The sequence below is a fragment of the Rattus norvegicus genome, chromosome 16, assembly GCF_021556685.1.
Source record: "Rattus norvegicus strain SHRSP/BbbUtx chromosome 16, alternate assembly SHRSP_T2T, whole genome shotgun sequence".
Classification (NCBI taxonomy): Eukaryota; Metazoa; Chordata; class Mammalia; order Rodentia; family Muridae; genus Rattus; species Rattus norvegicus.
In genome coordinates, this window is record NC_141549.1 from 46,319,898 (window position 1) to 46,343,026 (window position 23,129).

Consider the following 23,129-nt stretch of genomic DNA (forward strand, 5'->3'; position numbering starts at 1 on the left):
TCTCTGAGCCTGGCAACAATCTCTCTACCCATCTAGTTCCCAAGGCTTGTGGCCACCATGCCAGACATACACATGTCTCCAGCCACCACATACTCTCTTGAACTTAAATAGTCACATGAAAGAACACACAACACAATAACCCCTGATCCAATTGATAATATATAATTTGCTCATCTAGACATACAAAACTCTGCTCATCCACACCCCTTAAGAATATTCATAACAACCTGCAAATGTGCAGAGAGGAATCTTAACATCAGCCTCCATGTTCTCTCAGCTCCTTTTCCTTCTCTCCAGTCTCCTCCTCGTCTCTAAAACTTTTCTGCTGCCCATCCTTCCTTCTCATCCAATGACAGGCCTCATTCTATCTTGTACCTGCCTTCACCTGCATGACATCATCCTACAATGGATAATGAGGAAAATTTTAATATGGTTTCAAGTTTTCAAGTGTTGTTTCAATGATAATATCTTAGATTTGATCATTGTTTTATAGTCATACACAAGGTTTGCTTGTAAGGTTGTTAACCTTAGCAAAAGTTAGGTGAGAAGTATATGAAAGAAAACACGGAAGCATTTGTGACTTTTATGATCAGGGTGCTCCTGACTTATTTACCATGGATAGGATATTCATAAGAGAATTTACCTTGATGCAAATCAATTCTATTAACTACTGTGGAGAGAAAAGAAAATGAAGGCTCGTCGAAAAATGATTTTGCCAGGCAATGAATAATGTAAATTGTCTAGGCTGACAGCTGAAATGCTTTAAGCATGATCATGACAGAAGAATAAATGTTAACCATTCTCCTGAAATAGTAGGCATGAAACTACCCATGTATACTCCAAAATGAAATAATTAATAACAATGGCATACAGCTACCGAAGCTTGTTTTCCAGTCATATTAAACTGCCTAACAAGCTGATGAGTTAAATATGCAGTTTGACCTCTTGACACAGCCCAATAGCTTTTACAAGATTGCAGAGATAAAGCTGAGCTGTGAATTTATTTCTTTTTAAAGTCTGATGCTGCCCGAAGTCAGCACACTTGACAACAAGGCTATGTGAAATATCTTTGATCTCTGAGCTGTAAGAGCATTCAGTGATAGACACTGCCATTTTCTAACATTACTAATGAAAAGCCAGCATCCATGACTGAAGAAAGTAGCTCCAGTTTGTGCTTGTAAAGCAGGTTTTTTTGTTCATTGAAGATCAGGGAATGAGAGCTTAAAGTTCATGGTCACTACACTCTATCAAATGGTTCTCAACCAGTGAGTCACAACTCCTTTGGGAGATCAAATGACCTTTTCACAACGGTCCAATATCAGATATACTGCATATCAGATATTTACGTTATGATTTATAACAATAGTAAAACTGCAGTTATGAAGTAGCAAATGAAAATAATTTTATGGTTGCAGGGTCACCATAATATGAGGAACTATATTGAAGAGTCACAGCACCAGGAAGGTTGAGAACCTCCACTCTAGTCTATTGAGCTAGCTGTTCAAAAATCTCTGATGTTATGGCGTGTTGTGACGACAACAACTCTACCAAACACAGCAACAGGTCTCCTCTCTAAGACATAAACTTAATCCAGTGTTAGAATGTCACCATGGACCGATAAAAAAGTAGAAAAATAAGTTCTACCCTACTTACTGGCAACTTGGTCAATTTTGTTAGAAGAAACAATTCTTTCTGTACACATATTTTTAATAACTGTCATCATCCCATTCCCGGGATTTGTAAAGGTGTATATGAAGGCTTCCAGAAATGTACCCTATAGTCCTCATTTGAATGTCGAGTTTGAACACAAACACATTACTTACTAATGAGGAATTTGAGGGACCAAATTCATTTCTAAAGAGCTCAGCACTAAAAATAGCGGGGAGGGGAAGGATAAAGATTCATATGAAATACTTTATCTTCATGTTCCACTGCTCTCATCAGCGTTGTTGTTTAAGTGAACTTGCAAATTATGGCATTAATGTGCTGGATAACATATTTTAGATTTTCAAAATTTGATTCCCTTTCAGACTTATAAAATAATCAGTGGGGATTTCCAGGCTGTAACATGAATGGAATATGTGTACTTTGCCAAAAGTGATCTGAACATTCCTAATCCATTAACCTAGAAATATCTTAAAAGATCTGTGTTCCATGGACACAGTACATGTCAGTAAAAGCCAGCCTGTAGAAGCCATGGAGATACTAAGCCAAGAGTTTGCTCCCTGATCTTCCTACCAGTTAAAGTAGATTGAGGGAGTAGAGAAAGAATAATTTCTTGGAGAATTTTTTTCATAATTCCTACCAAAATATGAAATAAGAGTCACATTATTTCTGGTCCACATAATGAACTTATGTGAACTGCAGAAAACACTATAAGTTCATTTCAATTTTGTCATCTACTTAAAGGTAATGGTAATTTTTAAACAAAAAGATGTCTCAATATCCACTGGTATTGATTTTGCTCAGTGCATTTCTCTCCTTTATAGAATTATGACACAAGGTTTACTTCTCAGCTTTTAGTTAATTAGTTCTAAAGTTTTCTTAGTGCCAAATTCAGTGCTAGACACTGGTGGGCAAGCCATTTAGCATTTGTGGCCTTTAGTTTGTTATCCACAAAATGAGAATTTATGAGTAGATAAACTGTAATACATAATTCAGTTGTAAAACTTAATCTAAATTTGAATTTTATTTTTACTGAAAACAGACATTTTAGAACACATTGTCATAGCTTATCTGTTCTGAGCTTCATTTTTCTTAAAATCTCGTTAAAAATAACTACAAAATGACAATGAAAATATTTTCAATAAATTCACCCATATCAGGAATTGCTGCAAGAAAAATGAGTTGACAAGTCAAATTGAAAATTGGAGGTTGCAGATCATACCAACTACCTGTCTGAAACAGCCTAATTTTTTAGATGCTACTAATAGAAAAAATACTTGTTCCTACAGTTGCCACTTAGGCAACAGTAAATGGTTATGGAAACTGTGCATTAAGACTCCCAAAACAAACACTGGAGGAGTCTCTTTAGTTCATAATTTAGTAGCAGAGGTTTGTACAGATTCCCTGGGAACGCCTTTGAGGCATCAGTTTGCCTCTGAAAATACCTTTGATTCTTAAAATGGATCAAACTATTCTATATGATACGTTCAACTCTTCATCCTTCCTTGCTATCCATTTGCGATTCATTCTATAATATCCTATGCTAATTGGCTGTATACATACAAGTATGTGATATAATACAAACCTTGAAATGAAAGGATACATCACTTAAAGGATTTCATACTCTGAATGAAAGGTGATGGAAACTACACTGTTTCCTATTTGAAAAAAAATTCAGTAAGTTATTTTCCTACTATTTCTTAGGGCTAAGCCAAGATTTTGAAGCTATTTGCAAAATGTAGTTGTCAGCATATTTTGGAGCAAGCTTAGATGTTCTGTCTGATAAGACTTGCCCATGACCTGGTTCATGTGGGTGGGTTTCCTTTACCAGGAGGAAATTCTGAAATTGCCTCCTGACAGTTGTGGCACAGAAGCATACAAAAAGCTCAGGAAACATTTTTTGTCTTTCCTTTCTCTTTCTTCTTTCTTTCTTCCTTCCTTTTTATGTTTTAAATTTTAAAGCACTACTTGATATTACTTAATATTCAAATACTCCAACAGATGGCAGAACTACTTTCCCTGATTTTATTCTTCTTCTTTGTTGTACAGGCAAACATTGAGAAACTTCAATATTGTGTTTCAGGAGGCAACATTTACTTCCACCTAAAAAATTAAAATGTGTCATTAATTCACAAACAGAATTCTAAAAATGACAATAAACATCCTAACATAGAGGCTGGAAACCTACATCTTAGACAAAGAAATATAGGTGCTTAGAAAACCTGAGAGTGGAGAAACAGGCTTCCCAGGAAGAGTGCACAAGTGATTCTCCAATACTACGTGTCAGCCTTGTGGTAATATACACATATTTGGGGGGCTAAGTGGGTTGTATTTATGTATGTAGGAATATGAATGTATATTTGTAACAACAATTAAAGGAAAAGAGGCCATGAATTTGAGAGACAGTAAGAGAAACAGATACATGGTAGGGTTGAAGGGTGAAAAGGAAAGGAAAAAATTATGTGTATATAATTTCCAAAATTAAAAACTTAATGTATTAAAAAGAAAGAACTCCTTGGAAAACTGTCTCCTGAAACATACATACATACATACATACATACATACATACATTTCACATATGTGTATATGTGGTATATTATATAATGCATGTATTGTATATAGTGTGGTGTGTGTGTGTGTGTCCTGACACTCTACAAACAACTGAAGTTTTTTTGAATAGTAGGTGAACAAAGTCTCTTTGATGAGGACACCCATTTTTTTTATAGGTAGCAGTAGATGACCTGAAACTTTAGGAATCTGAGAATCTACATATGTAATTTGTGAGACAGGCTTCCTGAGGAGATTCAACACACACACACACACACACACACACACACACACACACACACACACACACACCTACTTACCCCAAATAGGGATTCAGGAGAAGATCAAAGAACAGATACCATCAAAGGCCAAGTAGTGAACAAATGAGTTTAATTGTTTTACTACTTGAAATGATGAGGTGTTACTTGCAGAATCAGAAATGGCTAAAAGACAGCTGAACCAACAAAGCCCACCCCAGCCCTGGTGACAGCTCACAGAAGCTGAAAATCTGAGATGTACTACAGAAACTTCGGATAGCTGAATAGGTTAAAGAGATGCCCCTTCTAGGTGACTCAGTTCTTCTAAACTTCTTCCACTGCTCTGTGCATCTTCCAGACAGCTTGGCTGATTTCTCTTCAGGCTGTTTGGTTGACCTCTGCTTCCTCCCAGCAGCTGAACTCCTGGAAGCAGGACTTGTCTTAGTACCCTTTACAGCTTGTCTTGTCTGAGACCGACTCAAGCAGTCTTTCATTATTTACTCTTTTTTTTCCCCGAGACAGCCAAATCTTTTTTTATTGGGGGAATGGGTCTCTAGGAACTGGGCTGGGTCCTCACTGCACAGCTTGTTCATTGGCACTGCCTCCAGAATCCTGTGGCTTCATCACATCTTGAAGCTCCAGAGGGCTAGAGCAAGGGCTCGATGCGCAGCGCTTTGAAGGTGTCATCTGCTGGAAAGGCCAGGCCCACTGTGGCTGGTGCCTGTGGCCTTGCCTTCTGACTAGTGAAGCTACATTCGCCCAGAGTTTTTCCATCATGGAGGAGCTAACTGTCCTTGTACAGCCGCTGTTCCTCTGGCGGTCTCTTGAGGATGCCCTCTACGCTTGAGGATGTCCTCAATGATGCTCACTGCTTAATCTTCGGAGGGAGGGATCTAGTGAACTTGGACGGACCCAGGGATTTCCTGAAGTTATTTTGAGTTGTTTGTTTTGTCTTAGGGAGTTTGCCTGCAGGTTAGAATGTGTCAGTCTAAGAAAAAACTGATACTATTTTTCAATTAGGAGGCTAACTGTTCCTTCTTATTTATCCTGATCAAGAAAAGTGATCCGACAGCCTTGGAAAGCTCTGCTGGGGAGATAAATATCCCCAGCAGTTCAATAGAGCAACAAGTTTCTGTTAGCAGTTTTCCTGTGTTAAGCAGAGCAAACCAACTTTATGTAAATTTCTACCAAGCAGGTTGGGGCTTTGTGCTATTGCTTACCACACGCAAAGGAACCCGCCATTAACTCCAGGGGCTGAGTCATACAAAGCAATTGGTTCAACTGGTAAAGAGACTGAACTGAAAATAGGTTATTTTTCTCTTTGCCTTCCCCACTATGTTCACAGCAGCCTTATTTAAAATATCCAGAAGCTGAAAAGAACCCAGATATCCCTCAACAGAGGAATGGATACAGAAAGTGTGGTACATCTACACAATGCAGTACTACTCAGCTATCAATAACAATGATTTCATGAAATTCACAGGCAAATAGATAGAACTAGAAAATATCATCCTGAGTGAGGTAACCCAGTCACAAAAAACACACATGGTATGCACTCATTGATAAGTGAATATTAGGCAAAATGCTAGGAATACCTATGATAACAACCTGCAGACCATATGAAGCTCAAGAAGAAGGAACACTAGAGTGTGTATGCTTCAATTTTTCCTCGAAGTGGGAACAAAATACTCACAGGTGGTAGAAGGTGGGAAGGACTTGAGAAGAAAAGAGGAGAGGAAGGGGGAAAGGGAGGAGGATACGGTATGGGAGGAGACAGGGATAACACACAGAGGGTCAGGAAATTGAACAGAGATGTGTAGCAATGGGGGATGGGGAAATGGGGGTAGCCACCAGAAAGTCCCAGATGCCAGGAAAGCAAGAGGCTCCCAGGACCCAATGGGGATACGATTAGTTGAAATGCCCAACAAAGAGGAGGGAGAACCTGTAGAGACCATATCCAGAGGTGAGGCAAGGCCCCTTGTTGGGGGATGAGGCTACCCACTCATCTTCAAATTTTTAACCCAGAATTGCTCCTGTCTAAAGAGAATATGGGGGCAAAGTGTAGAGCAGAGACTGAAGGAAAGGCCATTCAGAGACTGCCCTACCTAGGTACCCACCCCATATACAGACACCAAACCCAGGCACTACAGCGGATGCCAAGAAGTGCTTGCTGGTGGGAGCCTGATATAGCTGTCTCCTGAGAGACTCTGCCAGAGCCTGACAAATACAGATGTGTATGCTCACAGCCAACCATTGAACTGAGCATGGGGACCCCAATAGGGGAGCTAGGGAATGGACTGTAGGTGCTGAAGGGGATTGCAAGCCCTTAGGAAGAACAACAGTATCAACCCAAATATGTGTTTGTGGTTTCTTTGTGATGTGCATACTGACAGTATCGACTATACTATCATTAAAAAGAACAGTTTGTGACTTTCAGTTTGCTGTGCCACAGATATGTAAGAGAATATATTCAGCAATGACTAAAAAAGTGTTAGAATCCCCCACAGGACTCAGTTGCATTTCATGGCATGGAGTCTGGAATTTGGGAGTGATTTTGTAACTGTTTGCTGCTAGTCTCAGGAGAGTTTGTTCTATGTATTTCTTCCCTTTTACTGAGAATGTAACCCTGAGCGGTGGGGACTCCGAGAATAACTGCAGTGTGGGAAGTCTTCTTGTGCAATTGTTGATGTAATTTGATCAGTATCAAAAAGCAATTTGTCTTAAAGCTACTCACATGCAACTAAATCGTTGTTTAGTACCTGTTTATCCAATTCCTAGAGAAAAGACTAAAGAACAATTTAACTCACATAAGGCAGGAGGCAGTGGGTGATGACAAAACCCCAAAACCCATAGCACTGTCATAAGCCTTCTCCCAATAAATTACCTTTCTGGATCTCCATTGTGTTAATATTAAAAGAAGAGAAAAATTGAAGGTAAATGAAAGATTGTTAGTTGGTTAATAAAAATAAAAGTTTGGATTGACAGGAAAAAGAAAACAGAAAGCAATATATTCCTGGGTTCAAAGAACCCACTGAAGGTTGTAACCATCCTGGTCATCCGTTCATGGTTCTAGAGCACTTTTCTTCTCTCTTCTTTTGCCTTGTTTTCTTTTCCTCTAATGACTGCCACTCCTGCAATCATACCATTGCAGAGCTCTGCATTAAACAGTTTGGCTCAAGTTTTCTTTTCTCTTTCTACTTGTGGCTGTCCTGTCTAACTATTCCTCACATTTGATTTTTCCTTTCTATAGCTTCTCCTATTTACTAGTTCTTGGTCCACTGTTTGAACTACATCGTGAATTCTTTGCTTCTATTCCTATATAGAATCTTATCAGCTTTAGCTGTGTTCTCCGAGGGACACTAAAAGACAAGTAAGCCAAAGAATTCCTATTTTAGTCACTGCAAAGACACATATCAAGCCTCTGCATCCCATCTCTTTGTAACTTACACCTCTGCATCTAAAAGTTATTCAATTTAAAAGTGTTAAAGACTTGGTGTGGCAGGAGGTGATGTACCTGTATATTAATATGTTGTATACTGTATATACAAGTTAGTGTCTGTACCATACGGTGCTCTCCGCATGTAGTTTTGTTAAACATTTTGTCTTCTTATACTCACTGATGCTATACCCACCTAAAGTTGGGATATTTTGGTATTTCAACACCTGCCAAATTTATATTCTTTTCTGATTACATCCTATGACCAGAAGATCCTCTAAAATTACAAATGAGGTTATGCCATTTCCAAACTTCAAGTTTAGCAAGGTCATTAGTGAATCCACATGTTAATGTCTCTAAGCAACTAACAAGGCCTTGCAAACAGCTCTCGGCTTAATCCCAACTTCCTTTTCTCCCTCTCCACCTTCCTGTCATATTGAAATCTCACAGTTCCAATCTTTCCTTCTTAAATCCTATTCATCCCACAGGTCTCCATTTAATTGTGAATTTATAAGTGTGGCAGCCCCTGACCCTCTTGACTAGGTTAAATGATTTTCCTGGAATTATAGCATGGCTCCGTAGCATTTGTCACACTTGTAATTACTTGTTGCTGAACATCTGTAACTTCCTCAGTGAAGCTATCCCAAGTCGTTCTGATGAGGAAAAATATAGACATTAAATATTCTCTACTGTTGCTGAACTTTCTTCTCTAGCATGCATTAGAGTTCAGTAATTACTCAGTTGAGTTGAAATGAAAATATATTTCTAGTCATGAAACTTTGGAGGTTTGGTTTCAGATAGATAAGCCTATGTGAGCACACGTGCGGGTGTGTGTTTGCATGTGGGGGTGTGTATTTGTGTGTGTGTGTGTGTGTGTGTGTGTGTGTGTGTGTGTGTGTGTGTGTGTGTCTGTGTTCCAGTCTCTCTCATTGTTTGCTTCAGGTCTCCTATCAACAACTATAGAAACTTTAGCTAAGCACATTGCTGGATTCAATCCCGCTTTCAGATCTCATATACTACCTGTAGCACATTTCTTCATTGCATCTGCTAAGCTCCACTGTTGTTAGTATGGATAAGTTTCTTGCTAAGGAAAATTTCCCCTGAGGTGACATATAGCATCTTATTTACATTTTATATTTCATAAATAAGTTCCACAAATTTTTATTTAATAAAAGAATGGATACTTGTAAAATGGGAATTAGGTGACCTCTTTCCACAGAGAAATATGCGTTCTAATTGAAGGAATATCTCAGTGACAAGAGTATGCAGACCAGTGAGTGGTGCCTTCAGAGGCATCACTCTCAAACACATGAGCATAAACTTGAGTCTATGTCAGCATTTTTTACAGATGCATGCACATCAATGTACAGCACTCTTTATAGTAGTTGTATTACAACAGATAAACTGATAAGAAACATATTGCAAATTGATACAATGAAATTTTATTCAAGCATACAAAACAAAATTATGTTGTTTGCTGGAATGTAGGTGGAACTAGACTGGAGATCAACATATACAGCAGTATGACCTAGACACAGACTGAGAAATTCTTCATTCCATTGATATGCAGATCCTAGGTCAGATGCACACATGCGCTCTCTCTCTCTCTCTCTCTCTCTCTCTCTCTCTCTCTCTCTCTCTCTCACACACACACACTCAAGTACACACTTACATGCCCACAAGCACATGTGTGTATACAATAAGGGATAATTGATATCATAGTTTGAGACTATTTTAGAAGGGAATAATTGATTTGGTCAATTCATACTCAATTCATTTCTATTCTTAATTTGAAACTTCAAATCATTTTCAAACTCCCACTTCATAATACAGAGTGTGAAACGACTCTTTTTGGCTTCTAGCAGGTGGTTGTCACGTCTTAAAAATGAAGAAACATAAATATGAAGGAGGAATGTGATAACTATTGTTCAGCAAATAACTTCGATAAGCAAGTAAATTAAATGTTAGGACTTGCACCTCTAACTTTTAATATTTTCTTAAAGAAAACATTACCAGAATTATCAACATCATCTATACACTCTGATATTTCCACCCAGGCAGATCTTGAAATTCCCAGCCACTTGGCTGTGATCTGAAGCAGCAGAACTGGTTTTAACATTTACACTTGCTTGATGAGACGATGTTGACACACTCAGGAGTACACCTATTAAGTAGAAGAAAGCACTGGCTGTCTCCAAGTGTTGACGAGTGACCTAGAGCTAAAACAGGTAGATGTTCTCCCAATTTTAAGTTTTGCATGAAAATAAAAGTCTGCCTTCTAATTTTTTTCATATATCTCCACTTAGATTTGTTTAATCTAGCTAAAATTATTTTATAAGTACCAAAAGGAAATGTGCCACCAAAAAGCAGTTCAGATGAAACTGAATTTTGAGAGACACTATAAGGCCAGAGGAAGTCCCAGGGCATAAATTAATCATTTGTTAACATTTGGATCTTATACCTACAGGCATAGAGTCAGTAACTTATACAGAGTATTTATCTGCTGATTTGGTTATTTACTTAATGGATGTGAGAGAAATTCAGAGAAGGTTTTGTAAAATGGCTAGAATACACTTTTTCAAAGTAACAAGATTTGCAATAAATATTGTGTAAAACTTTTAAAAGGCATTCAATGTATTAGAATACTAATTCATTTATTGTACTTTAAGAGTATCAAACAGATAAGACGTGTGTAAATCTTTAAGTGCTATACATAGATTCGAGTGGGTATATATCATATAATCCAACAAGCTATATACCAATGTAGAAATAAGTAAGAAGTAGTCAAAACATCCTCCCATATGATTTGTATCTTATCTCTTTCACTTTAGATATTTGAGCCCACAGAGGCCCAGGTAACTAAGCCTCTATTGAGGCAATATGAGATAGGATTTCCTTGAGATCTGTTTTGCTTTTAAATAGAATGAAAGAATTTCACAAAATATACATGCCAGTTGTTTTCTTTATCTGGAAACAAAGATGTTAATCTATGACATAGTATTGAGTGTGCATATTTTGATAAAATAATTCTCTGATTTAATAAACTTTTAAACCACTGATTACAAACTGAAAAATAAAAATACACCTGTAATGTAAAGATATCTGAAATCATTTTAGGCCCTAAACTATTGCTCTAAAGAATTAAGGAAACCTTAGAGTTTTTTGTTGGATAAGATTTACACTCACTTTTAATATCAGTGTTTCTCTTGGGTTAACTATGTTGGGGCACTTTTTCCTCAAGTAAAACTGTTCTAAATCTTGGATCGGATCTGGCAGCATCTCTGTATTTAAATATAGAACAGTATTACCATGGTTCAAAGGAATGGCTTCGACCCAGCTTAATTATGTTCAAGCTGCAAATAAATGCATATGCTGTGCCCATGGATTTGAAAATACAAAGCAGGGGCTCCCTCTGCATCTCCATCTGTGCACTGCCTTTGTCTTCCATGTGTAATAATATAGATAATAAAGCCAAATTCTTCTTAAAATTACAAGTGCATAATTGGAGCATGAGGCTAACTACGTGTAACACAATGGTATTATTTCTTTATCACTCAGTAAATCTGAAATAATAGCCGTGATGACAGTAATAAATGTTTTGTTTTGTTTTTGGTTTTTTTTTTTTGGTTTTTTTTTTAGAAAAAAATAGAGTGACCTGTTTGGCCACAATGGAAGAGTTGCATGAAATATTAAATGCTATGACAGAGAATGAAATATTACAGCAAAAGTTAGTAAGTGCTTGGGAAGGGATTCTGAATACATTTTAAGAGGTACCTTAGGTACATCGCATACCTAATGTCACCATCAGGGACTTTTGTGAGAGAAAATAGCCAATAACCTAGCACTGATGAGAACAGGATATAGAAACTGGTAAACCAGTTTTATAGAGGGGCCCTGAGAGACATCAGTTGTAATCCTTGTCTTAAGCTAGAAACCAGAAAAGTCCTCTGTTTTGTCTTGACTAGAGGCCAAAAATGCCAACAGAAGTGCTATTTACTGGTCTGGTTTCTTGCTGTCATCCTGTTTCATACAACCTCAGTACCCTTAAGTCGAAACCCTATATTGAAGGATGTAATGGAATCTAAGAAACTCCTGCACACCCTATGTGTGGGACCTTGGGGTCACTCATCTCTCCATTCATTATGCCATTCTACCAAACATCCTATAAAAAGTGTTTAGACTAGCAATGTCTTAGTTAGGATTTTATTGCTGTGAACACACAGGATTACCAAGGCAACTCTCTTATAAAGAAATTTAATTGGGGTTGGCTTAGAGGTTTAAAGGTTCAGTCCATTATCAAGTTGGGAGCATGACAGCGTTCAGGCGATGTGGAGCTGAAGGAGCTGAGAGTTCTATAGCTTCCTCCAAAGGCAGACAGAAGACTGACTTGCAAGCAATGAGGATGAGGGTCTTAAAGTTAAGGCCAACAATGACAGGCAGTGACACGCTTCCTTCAACAAAGCCATATCTAATCCAACAAGGCCACACCTCCTAATAGTGCCACTCTCTGGGCCAAGCATATTCAAACTATCACAAGCAGTTTCATGTCAACATATGTATGGTCTCTTCTATGAATTTCCCTTAATACTGTGGCAGCAAATTGTGCCTAAGATTCTAAGCTATAATTATGATCTACCAGTTACAAACTCAAGAGGGCAGCGTTAGTCTCTAGACTGGTCTCCCCTTTGTATTTCAGACTTTCAAAAAGCCAGAGTCATATTAGACAGCCCCTCCCCACGTGTTTGTCTATCAGTTTGTTGGTCTCCACTTCAAAAATAGCATAGAAGATGGCTTCAACTGCAGAAATTCACTTTTTCCTGTTACAGGAGGTTGAAAGCAGGAAGATAAGATTCACTTGTTGGTAAGGGCTTTCTTCCTCCCTTCCAAATAGAACCTTTTGTAGGAAAAGGAGACAACAATCTTACTGCCATTTTTGTTTTCAAGTGCATCACTCATGCTCATAACCATATGTAAACCTAATCATGACTGAAGGCTTCCACTTACCAATACATTCACAATTTAAAGTTTGCATCCTGTAAACCTGCTTAGAGTATACACCAGCAGCTAGTACAGTTCTCTTTACACCCAAGCAGATATCTTACTGGTTGTGTTTTTCTAGAAAACTCTGATTTCTACATCTACCTTGTCATCTCCAAAATCTACATTCTGGAATGACACTGACAAATGTGGCTCTTCTAGATCCCTCACAGTTTTACCCCCATCATAGCTGCTTTTCATTTCAATGAGACCCAAAGACCTCTGACCACTTTCCATCTTGCAAGACACTCAACAGCCTTCCAGTTTCAGTGGGAATTCCCACCTTTGTCCTCAAAAAGGCCATCATAATTTCTTCAAAAGTTATTCCACACTTTGTCTCCATCACTCTTCATCTAAAATTTCAGATGCCTCAGTTTTCCCCAGACAATTGAAACATCTTGCTTGTTTCTAATTTGATTAAGATCCCTGTTCTTTTGACCATAATATCTGTCCTTCATCTCTACAATACATACATGCTATGTATTCTTCTTGCTTGTGGCATGTTTCTTAATGTTTTCTTTTTAGGTTTAATTATTTTATGTATGATGTTTTACTTGCATGTTTGTCTATGTGCCGCATGTGTTCCATATGTTCATAAAAGTTAGAAGAGGCATAAGATCCTCCGGAACTGTAGTTATGAGAGTTGTGAGACACGGTGTGAGTGCTGGGAACCAAACCTGGGACCTCTACAAGAACAAATACCTTACCACTGAGCCAATTCTCCAGTCCTGTGTCATATATCTTAAAAACATGTATAGACTATTTTAATTATAAAAATTATGTTAAAGGAACACCATGGGTTTCCGTGCTTTCACATACTTAGCACTCTAGGGCTCACCAGTTTATGATGATTAATGAGGTTTTACTGGATAAATAATCCCTTTTATAAAGAAAAATTTTTAAAGGCTGATGACTATAGAGAATAAGTAATCATCGTTAAGGTAGGAAGTCTGGCAAATGCCCAGGTGTTTATTTAATGGTAACTCCCCATCCTTTCCTTTTCAATAACCAGTGGCAGAATATGTGGAACCCAGAATGATGAGGTAGAGACGCTATACCAATCCATTCTGTCTGGTAATGAATGTATGTGAAGAGGCCATAAGCATTCTGACAGAGTGAATTTTGGAGTACACGTATCTTTTCATGGTTTGTAAAATGCACTCTGTAAATATGATGGGGCTTGACAGGACCCAGCACAACCAATCTGCAGCTGTGTTTCTGCCTCATGTGCTTTTTCTCTGAGAGTTCGTTAACTTCCTCAGGACTCAGTTTCAATGCATGTGATTGGACTACGTTGATTCTAAAATCTCTTTGAGCTCTGAATTTCTATTCTGGCCTAATAAGGCTTAAATTTTTAAAACCTTTACAAGGTACCTTTTCTTTTAAATATTAAATTACTGTGTAGCACTTTTCCTCCCCTCAAAAAACAAATCTTTGTCAGCACTTCAAGAAGCTTAGATATAAACTTTTATCCAACCTCTGCCAAAATGCTAATTACTTAGTTATTTTACTCTTCATACAGGTTAATCAGAAGGTTTTACAAGTAATATGTAACAATATATTTATATTGTTAATATATTTAACAATATACCAGAGATGTTTGTATATTGTTAAAAGTCACTTAACCAAGACAAAATAGAAAATATCACATGAAAAGTATTAACTTTAGAAATCCTGACTTAACCATTTAATGTGTTTCATGGTCTACCAAATGACCAAATTAGATTATTTAAGACAAAAATATTCCCTTTTCATGAATTCATGAGGATAATTGATGAATGACATCCAATTTGAGTTATATTATGAGAGTAAGTTATCAAAGAAGAAAAGAAAGAGGACTCCTAGGTAGAAAGTACAGCTTAGATATGACTGACTCACCTCTTTGCTACTGTTGCAAAGAATATTTGTTGAATGTTCAGTTAACTGGTTTTACAGGTCACCGTGTGCATAGAAGGTAGACAGCATTGTCTTAAATCTATAGATTTTTATAATTATAGCTCAATCTGATAACAGGGATACATTACGGACAATCAGGGGATTAAATATGTCAATTTCACAACTCATGCTATAACCTTCCACTCCCTAATCTAGAAGCATCTATGAAGCAACAGAAAGGAAATTTACTAGTCCAACCAGTGAGCAAATAGGGATGAGTGGGGGGAGGAGGTTAAGGAAGAACAATCAGGAAATTACCATCAAAAACATCTAACAGAAAGAATAAATTAAATTTGTTTGGTTAAAATGGTAAAGATGAAATATCTGAGTAAGAAAACTAGTCATCATATGCTGGAACAATTAAAGCAAATATGGGGTAGGAAGCTAGAGAGATAGCTCAGAGATTAATAGCATTGACTGCTCTTCCTAGAGGTCCTGAGTTCAATTCCCAGCAACCAGATGATTGATGGTCTACAGCTATCTGTAATGCTATACAATGTCCTCTTCTACTGTGTCTGAAGACAGCTATAGTGTACTCATAAATAAAATAAGTAACTCTTTAAAACAAATGAAACAAAAAAGCTTATATTTGAAAAAATAAAAATAAAAACAAATATAGAAAGATCCTGAAAATAGAATAAGTAATCTTACATCTAAAGATGTCAGACAAAACTACTCTATAAACGGAGACTTTTATAAACTGAAGCATCACAAATTTACATAGATTAGAGCAGAAAGAAAAAGATTAAAAATGTTAACACAAATAAGATATGAAAAGATGGATTAAAAGGAGCTAGCATGTATCTAATTAGATTTTGAGAAAAGTATTAGAAGTGATGGCAAAGAACTAGACAATAATTCAAAATGTTGTAAGAAAAGAAACATGATATTAATAACAGCATGAACAAAGCTAAAGCACAATCATCAGATACATTTCTCTAAAATGGAACAAAATTTTGATGCTTAAATAATACTTAAATATTAATTAAAATCAAACTCAAGAATAACAAACGAAGTATGCATGAGGCTCTTCTAAATTGAGAACAACATTATTGAGAAAAATTAGGGAAAACCAAGTAAAGGAAGAGTACAGAATTATGTTTTATGTGTTGCTGCAATTGTGTGCATAAGATGCCACTGCAGTTCAGGGCTCAGAAAGACCAGCATGTATCTAATGAAGTTTACTCAAAAGACATTGAATGAGATGTGTCATGGCCTCGACTGACATGTGTAGGTTGGCTGTTACAAGCTGGAATTCACTCGTCTGGTTCTGGCCAGGCTCTCAGTGGGATGGGCCATCTCAACTCTAGGAATTATTCTATCCCTTGTTTAGATTATCTTTAATGAATTTTCATGGCAAAAAAGTAAGAGTAAAGACAAAACTTGATGGTTTCCAAACTGTTGCAATGTGTCAGTCAACAAGGCAATGTCCAAAGGCATTAGTCATTCTATGATGCTTGAGGACTACAGTCATAAGATAATGTATGGCTATGGGGACAGGTGAGGAGCTGGAGCCAGAAATATAATTATCATATGACAGCTGTGTTTGTGAAGCAGAGAGGTCAACCTGTAAACCGTATCTATTCACCATTTTTTTTGTTTTGTTCCAGGATTCACTTATTTTCCACGGTTCACCCTGAAATCAGTCACACCTCTCAAAAACCTGACAGGTTTTGAACATTCTTTTTAAATTTGCATTTCATGTATATCTAGTTCAACCCATAATGTTGAAGAATTTTCAAAACGTGCTAATGTATCCAAAAGAATTATGACAAAATATTTTCTACTGTACACACATTTGAATGTAAATTTTCAGATATATTTAATAAATCCAAATAATGTCTTTTGACGTTACACTTTTGTGATTTTCATTATCTATCACATAAAACTTTGAAGTTGCAGATTAATTGATCCTGTTTTAGTTCAAGGATGCCATGAATTTCATTGAAATTGGTTTTAAATTGTATTTCATTCTAAAATCAAGTTTGGGATCATGCAGAGATGGGTCAGTAGCTAAAAGGCATACTGTTCTTGCACAGGATGTGAATTTGGTTCCAAATACCTACTTAATGTGGTTTATAATTTGAGTGTAACTTGGGCCCCATGGGGGTCTGTTGCCTCTGGCACTTTCCCTTATACACATATGCCTACTTCCAATATACATACACTGTCTTGGTCACTGTTCTATTGCTCTGAAGAGACACCATGACCATAGCAATTCTTATAAAAGAGAGCAATTAATTGCTACTTGCTTACAGTTTCAGAGGTTTAGTCCATTGTCATCATGGTAGGGAGCATGGGAGAATGCAGATGAATATGATGTGGGAAAGTGGGAGAGAGTTCTACATCTAGCTAGGCAGGCAGCAAACACTGAGCCTAGCTTTGGGTCTTGAAATCTTAATGTGCACCCTCAATGACACACTTACTCCAATGAGGCCACCTCCCTAATCTGTCTCAAATATACATGGCTATTGACGTTTTTCTGACACAAACCACCACACATACACACAATTTAAAATAATAAAAGTAAATATTTAAAAATCCAAGCTTGAGTGTACTCTGGACAACTGGCTTTTACAAATGCCAAATTGGTTCCATCCATTTGCCTGTGAAATTCATGATGTCCTTCTTTTTAATAGCTAAATAGCATTCCATTGTGCAAATGTACCACATTTTCTGTATCCATTCTTCAGTTGTAGGACATCTGGGTTGCTTCCCATTTCTATCTATCATGAATAAAGCTGCTATGAACACAGTGGAATACATGTCCTTGGAGTGTAGTGGAACATCTTTTGGGTAGATGCCTAGGAGCAATATAGTTGGGTGTTCAGGTATTTTCAATTTTCTGAGAAATCACCAGATTGATTTTCAGAGTAATTTTACAGAGTAATCTCACCAGATGTGGTCCCCTTTCTCCACATCTTTGCATGTGCTGTCACTTGAGTTTTTGATCTTAATCACTCTGATTGGTATAAAGTGGAATCTCAGGGACATCATGAATTTTGTAAGCAAATAAATGGAATTAGAAAATATTATCCCCATTGAGGTAAACCAGAACCAAAATGACATGCATGATATATACTCACTGACAAGTTGGTGTTAGCCAAAAAGTTCAAAATACCCATGATGCACCCCACACACCCAAAAAAGTTAGCAAGGGTGAAGGCCCAGTGATGATGCTTGAATCCCATTCAGAAGTAGGAAGGAATAAAATAGTTATGATCAGAGGCAAAGGAAGGGACGGACTTGAATAAGAAAGGGGGACCAGAGGGCAAGAGGAATAGTGAGGAAGGAGCAGACCTGGAGAGAGCCAGGAAAGAGTTCCAGAGATCCAGGACAATGAATTTAAATATTCAGTTGGGGGTGGGGGGATTCTAGGAAGTCTCAGAGACCTGGGATGAGAGAGGACCCTAGCAGGCAATGCAGGGAACCTTAGCAGAAATGCCCAACAGTGGACAGGTGGAGAGATCACCTCTAGTCGTCAGATAGGACCCCCATTGGAGGGATGGAGACATCAACAAATGTCAAATTAAAGAAAATCTTTCTCTAACTCTACTAATGAATAACAAAGAGAATAGAAATCATAATAAGATGTTAAAAATCATGAAAATACAGATCTGAATATATACGGAAAACTATGCTTGTTGATGAAACATAGCTACAAGATTATTAAAATAAAATTATTTCCAAAATGATTCATAATTATATTTTGATTCCAGTCAGAATTTTAATGAATGCTTTCAAAGAATTTACAAGTGCATCCTGAATATAACACAGGTAAACAATGCCACACAATGAGCTTTTATAAATAAGAAGGAACAGGCTAAGAGACATTTCCATGGATCTTTGTGTGAAGTTGATGCCATATGAGCTTGCTCTGGTTCTGTATGTCTTGCCCTAACAGACACCAAGCTTTCTTCCATAAGGTAAAGCTGCACTATTGCAGAAGAATCAAGAAGGCAGAGACACATGTGTGACTATTTGAAACCCTCACACATGACAGAGGTGTCATGAAAAATAAGCAAACAACATACGCATGTAAGAACAGGTTTTACTTTACTTATAATGGTGAAATTAGAAATATACCTTATAGTCCATATTAGGTGGATCAAAGATCTACACATCTTAACCGAAAGTATAGAATGTCTTTTTAAAAAAAGAAAGAAAAAACTTATTACTGGTTCTTTGTTAGTTTTACAACATGCTCCGCAATCCTGTTCAGCTCTCTCCCCTCTACCCACCCTCTACCCTTGAAACCTCCCCACTCCCAAATAGAAAATATCTTGTTGTAGAAGCTATAGTGTGTCACAGTGTGCCTCACAGTATACCCTTTTCTCTACAACTCTTTACATACGTATGTTCACTGCAGTTCTGGTAGGAGACCTTTGACTTCTTCTACTCTAAAGATACTGGATCTTCATTTGGACTTCTCTTGTATATACTGTTGTTGCCCTTTGTCATAGAGATTAGTTTTGGAATCTATAGGACCAGCCCCTTCATGTACTCCAGCAGTTCAGCTATGAAGTAGATGTTGGGGTTGGTCAAATCAAAGACCTGGATCTGGGTCTGAGAGGTATCTGAGCTGATAAGCCTGTGCTCTCCCACTCCTATGTCTTCAGTAAGGCTCACCCAAAACTACCACATTCAGGGTCAACTCTAACAGGCTGCCCAGGCAAGGATCAGGGCCCAACCTCTTGAGCGCTGCAGCTGGTGAGAGGCAGGACCAGTTCTTCTGTTTTCATGACTCCAGGGCAAGCTCTTCCACCTGCTGCAGGGGATTAGTCACAGAGCAGGGAGGAGGGTATCACTTCTTCATCCGCATCACCTAGAGACAAGTGGTTGGGCTAACTCTCCTATGCTTTTCTTATCTTCCGGCTTGCTGACCCACAACTCCTGCTGTGTATGGGCTCACTTTCCTCGAGTACTGCAGCTAACTAGGGACATGGTCAGTTCTCTTGCTTTCATGCCTTCAGGGCCAGCTCTTCCATGATGCTCAGATGTGGGGTAGGAACGGTTATGCCCAGGTGTGAGGTAGGGACGGATTTGCAGAGTCCTAAGACATCAATTTGTCCCCAAGTGACAAGCCAGACCAGGGACCCAGACCCTGGCCTATGGTGGTAACAGACCCCCTTCTGCTGTAGGGCCAAGGACCCAGCCATGACCCCTAGTGGCAGCACAAGCCAGGTCCCCACTGTGCTCTCAAGTGCCATCAGCAGCTACTCACATAGGGCTGTTCCTTACTACCCTCAAATCTCCAGTTCTGTCTCTCTTCATTGTGCACATATCCTTCTGTTTCTCTTTCCCTTTCATTTCTCTAGCACTTGCTCCTCCTAAGGGTGCCCAAGGTCTCTTTGTGTCTGGGGTTATCTCAGGAGCAGTCTCAAGAGTGCTTTGTGTTATGGCAAAGGGAAGGGGTCATTTATTACATGTCTGCCTACAGGCCTGGCAGTAGTAGCACCGGACTACCGGGGGTCATCTCAGGCTAGCTCAGGACCCCATGGTGCCAGTCTGTCAGTCGTCTTAGGCTCACTCTTCATCTGGCCCACCAGGTTGTCCAAAGATATTCTATCTCAGACTCATTCTTGCCCAGTACCTGTCATTCCAGGTAGGGTTCTTCTAGTTTCTGGCTTGTTCCCTAACCTAGGAGCCCACCAGGCCAGGCTAATGATCATGTCAGGCTCCTTCCCTGTCCAGGACCCCTCATATCAGACTGGTGGTCATCTCCAACTTGCTTTTTTTTCAGGGTATGTTAGGCTACTAATCATTCAGATGCTCGTAGGTCAGAACACTGAACACAGACATAGCCTCTATCTTCTCTGCCACCTACTGACACACATGTGACACAGTTGCCACACCCATAATGCCTCTAAGGTCAGATATGGAATGTCTTTATGACAACCATGTAAGAAAAAGAAACTTTAGTCATGATTCGAAAATTCTCAAAATATGAAGGCTGACATTCAAGAGAAAAGAAATTAAATATGTAATTATATACACATATTATATAAAACTTGCATGCAATCCAGGAGTAAAAACTCAGTAGAATGGGAGCTAGAGAGATGACTCAGCAGTTAAGAGCACTGACTACTCTTCCAGAGGTCCCGAGTTCATTTCCCAGCAACCACTTGGTGACTTACAACATGGGATCCAATGCCTTTTTCTGGTATGCCTAAAGACAGCTACAGTGTACTCATATAAATAAAATAAATTTTAAAAAATTAAAACACTTTAAAAATTCAGTAGAATACTGAGAAATAAAGCAAGTTACATAGTGGTATGTATTATACATGTATACATAAACATTAAGAAAAATACAACATAATTAAGGATAAATCATACATCAATATGAATAAAACATGAAGTGAAATTAATAAGTAGTCTAACAGGAGTGAATAAAGAAAGAGCAGACAGATGAAGACAGACAAAATTCTGTAGTTTCTTCTGTCATGTTTCCTTCCTTTGGAATATATGAATGTATCAAATTGTTAAGGATTTGGCAACATTTTCTGGTGTGGTAATGATACTGTTTCTACAGACTTCTGAATTTTTGAATTTTTTTTCTGGAAAGAGAGAGGGAGTCTTAACCATATTTATGATACAAATATATAGAAAAAAATGTTGCTGCTGTAGAGAAAAACAAATCCGAGGCAGAATAGCAAAAGCTGTATCAAGAGTGACAGCAGGCAGGCAGTTTTCTTCCTCCAGAAGTGCAAAATGTCATCTTTGATTATTTTTAATGATGCATAAAAGTAGCATAAATTTGCCTTTTAATATTCAGCAAAAGAGGAAATCAAGTCATTTTCATTGAGTGTTTGTACTTCCTAAAAAAGAAAAGATTTTTTTTTTGTTTACAACTGTACTAAATGATGGTTATACTTAATAGCTGGTGGTTTGAGGAATCAAAAACAAAGGTCTGAAAGAGACTCATGTGGAATCTGTAAATTGTCAGATGTGTGTGTAATGACATAAATTTTTGTCTAGGTAGAACCCTGAAAGCCATTTTGAAGTGAGAATAGAAGTTTTAAAATGAGATATTTACCTTCTGGTGACGCTCATTGTAGAACACACATTGAACAGCCGAGAAGCACTGGGTTTGATTTGCCACAAAGGGAAAAAAATCAATTTACATATGTAAAGCATATTAGTGATGACCAAGCCATTTAAAAAATTATTTTTAGTCATTTCAATGCCAGACCACAGAGATTTCAATGTACTAAAACCCTTCATTTTACAAGTGACTGTGGCCATTTCCCCTGGACTTCTGATTGTACTGTTTGTTCTGATACTAGCAAATACCAACATTCCCTGTTAGGCAGATCTCACGCACCCCATTGCCGTTTAACAGAGTGGATGCCCATTTGTAAACAAAATGGTGATACATTATGATAGCCAAAGGCCAGAGCTTTACCTGGAAAGAGATTCATCACTTCTTAATGCAACACAGCTTGATGCTTGCAATATCATCAAGCATTCTGAAAGCGCCTTGCCAGAGATTGATGACCTAAACAATCACAGAGACCTAATAATAGCATCAACAACTGTGGGTTAATATTTTACACAGATAGAATACTACCTTTTTTGCCCCGTGGTGGAGATCTATCCCAAGGCTTTGAATGTGAGAGGCAAGCCCTATATACTGAGCTACATGCATAAAAAAAAAAAAAATTGTCCTTGTTTAAATAGTGAATAGTGAATAGAGTTATAGCAAGAGTTTAACTATGTAAAGTGTTAAAGAAAGATACGATACTATTATTCCATATTTCTAATCCATGAGTCTTAGAGACTATTTAGCAAATGCATTAGAAATAATTTCCTTGCAAATCTCCAATATATTTTATACCACAGTCATTGATAGGGGTTTCAATACAGCGTTGTGTTGGATATGTGACACATGGAAAGCACAAAATGGAGACACAGGTGAAAATAACAGGATGTGAACCAATGGACTTTAATATCAAATATGGTCAACAATTCCATGACAGATATTATACTCACCACTTATGATGTATCTTTTATATAACTCTGTCAGAGAGGATGGTTTTTGTGCTTTTCTTCTCTTTGGCTTTTCCAGAAAACACTTTAATTCCAGCTTACATTTCTTACAGTAGCAATAGTTTTTCTATATAAATCCCAGTGGTGGTGGCAGCTTGGTTCTGCTACCCACGCTAAGGTTAGGGGTTCTGAAATGAAACACACACACACAGCCTTTATCTTTTTTTTCAGCCTTTATCTTTTGATACGCCTTAAACAGC

The 23,129-nt window shown here is 37.8% G+C and overlaps 1 protein-coding gene and 1 non-coding gene across 1 annotated transcript; one reads left to right on the top strand and one right to left on the bottom strand.

Annotated features, from left to right (window-relative positions):
- The window catches only part of Erich1 (glutamate-rich 1), a gene marked incomplete at its 5' end in the record, with an annotated part of 52,793,804 nt that overhangs the window by 15,449,338 nt on the left and 37,321,337 nt on the right, over positions 1–23,129 (top strand).
- On the bottom strand, positions 20,623–20,754 carry LOC120097600 (small nucleolar RNA SNORA17). The gene has a single exon (XR_015640559.1). It is a non-coding gene; the product is annotated as a small nucleolar RNA SNORA17 (small nucleolar RNA).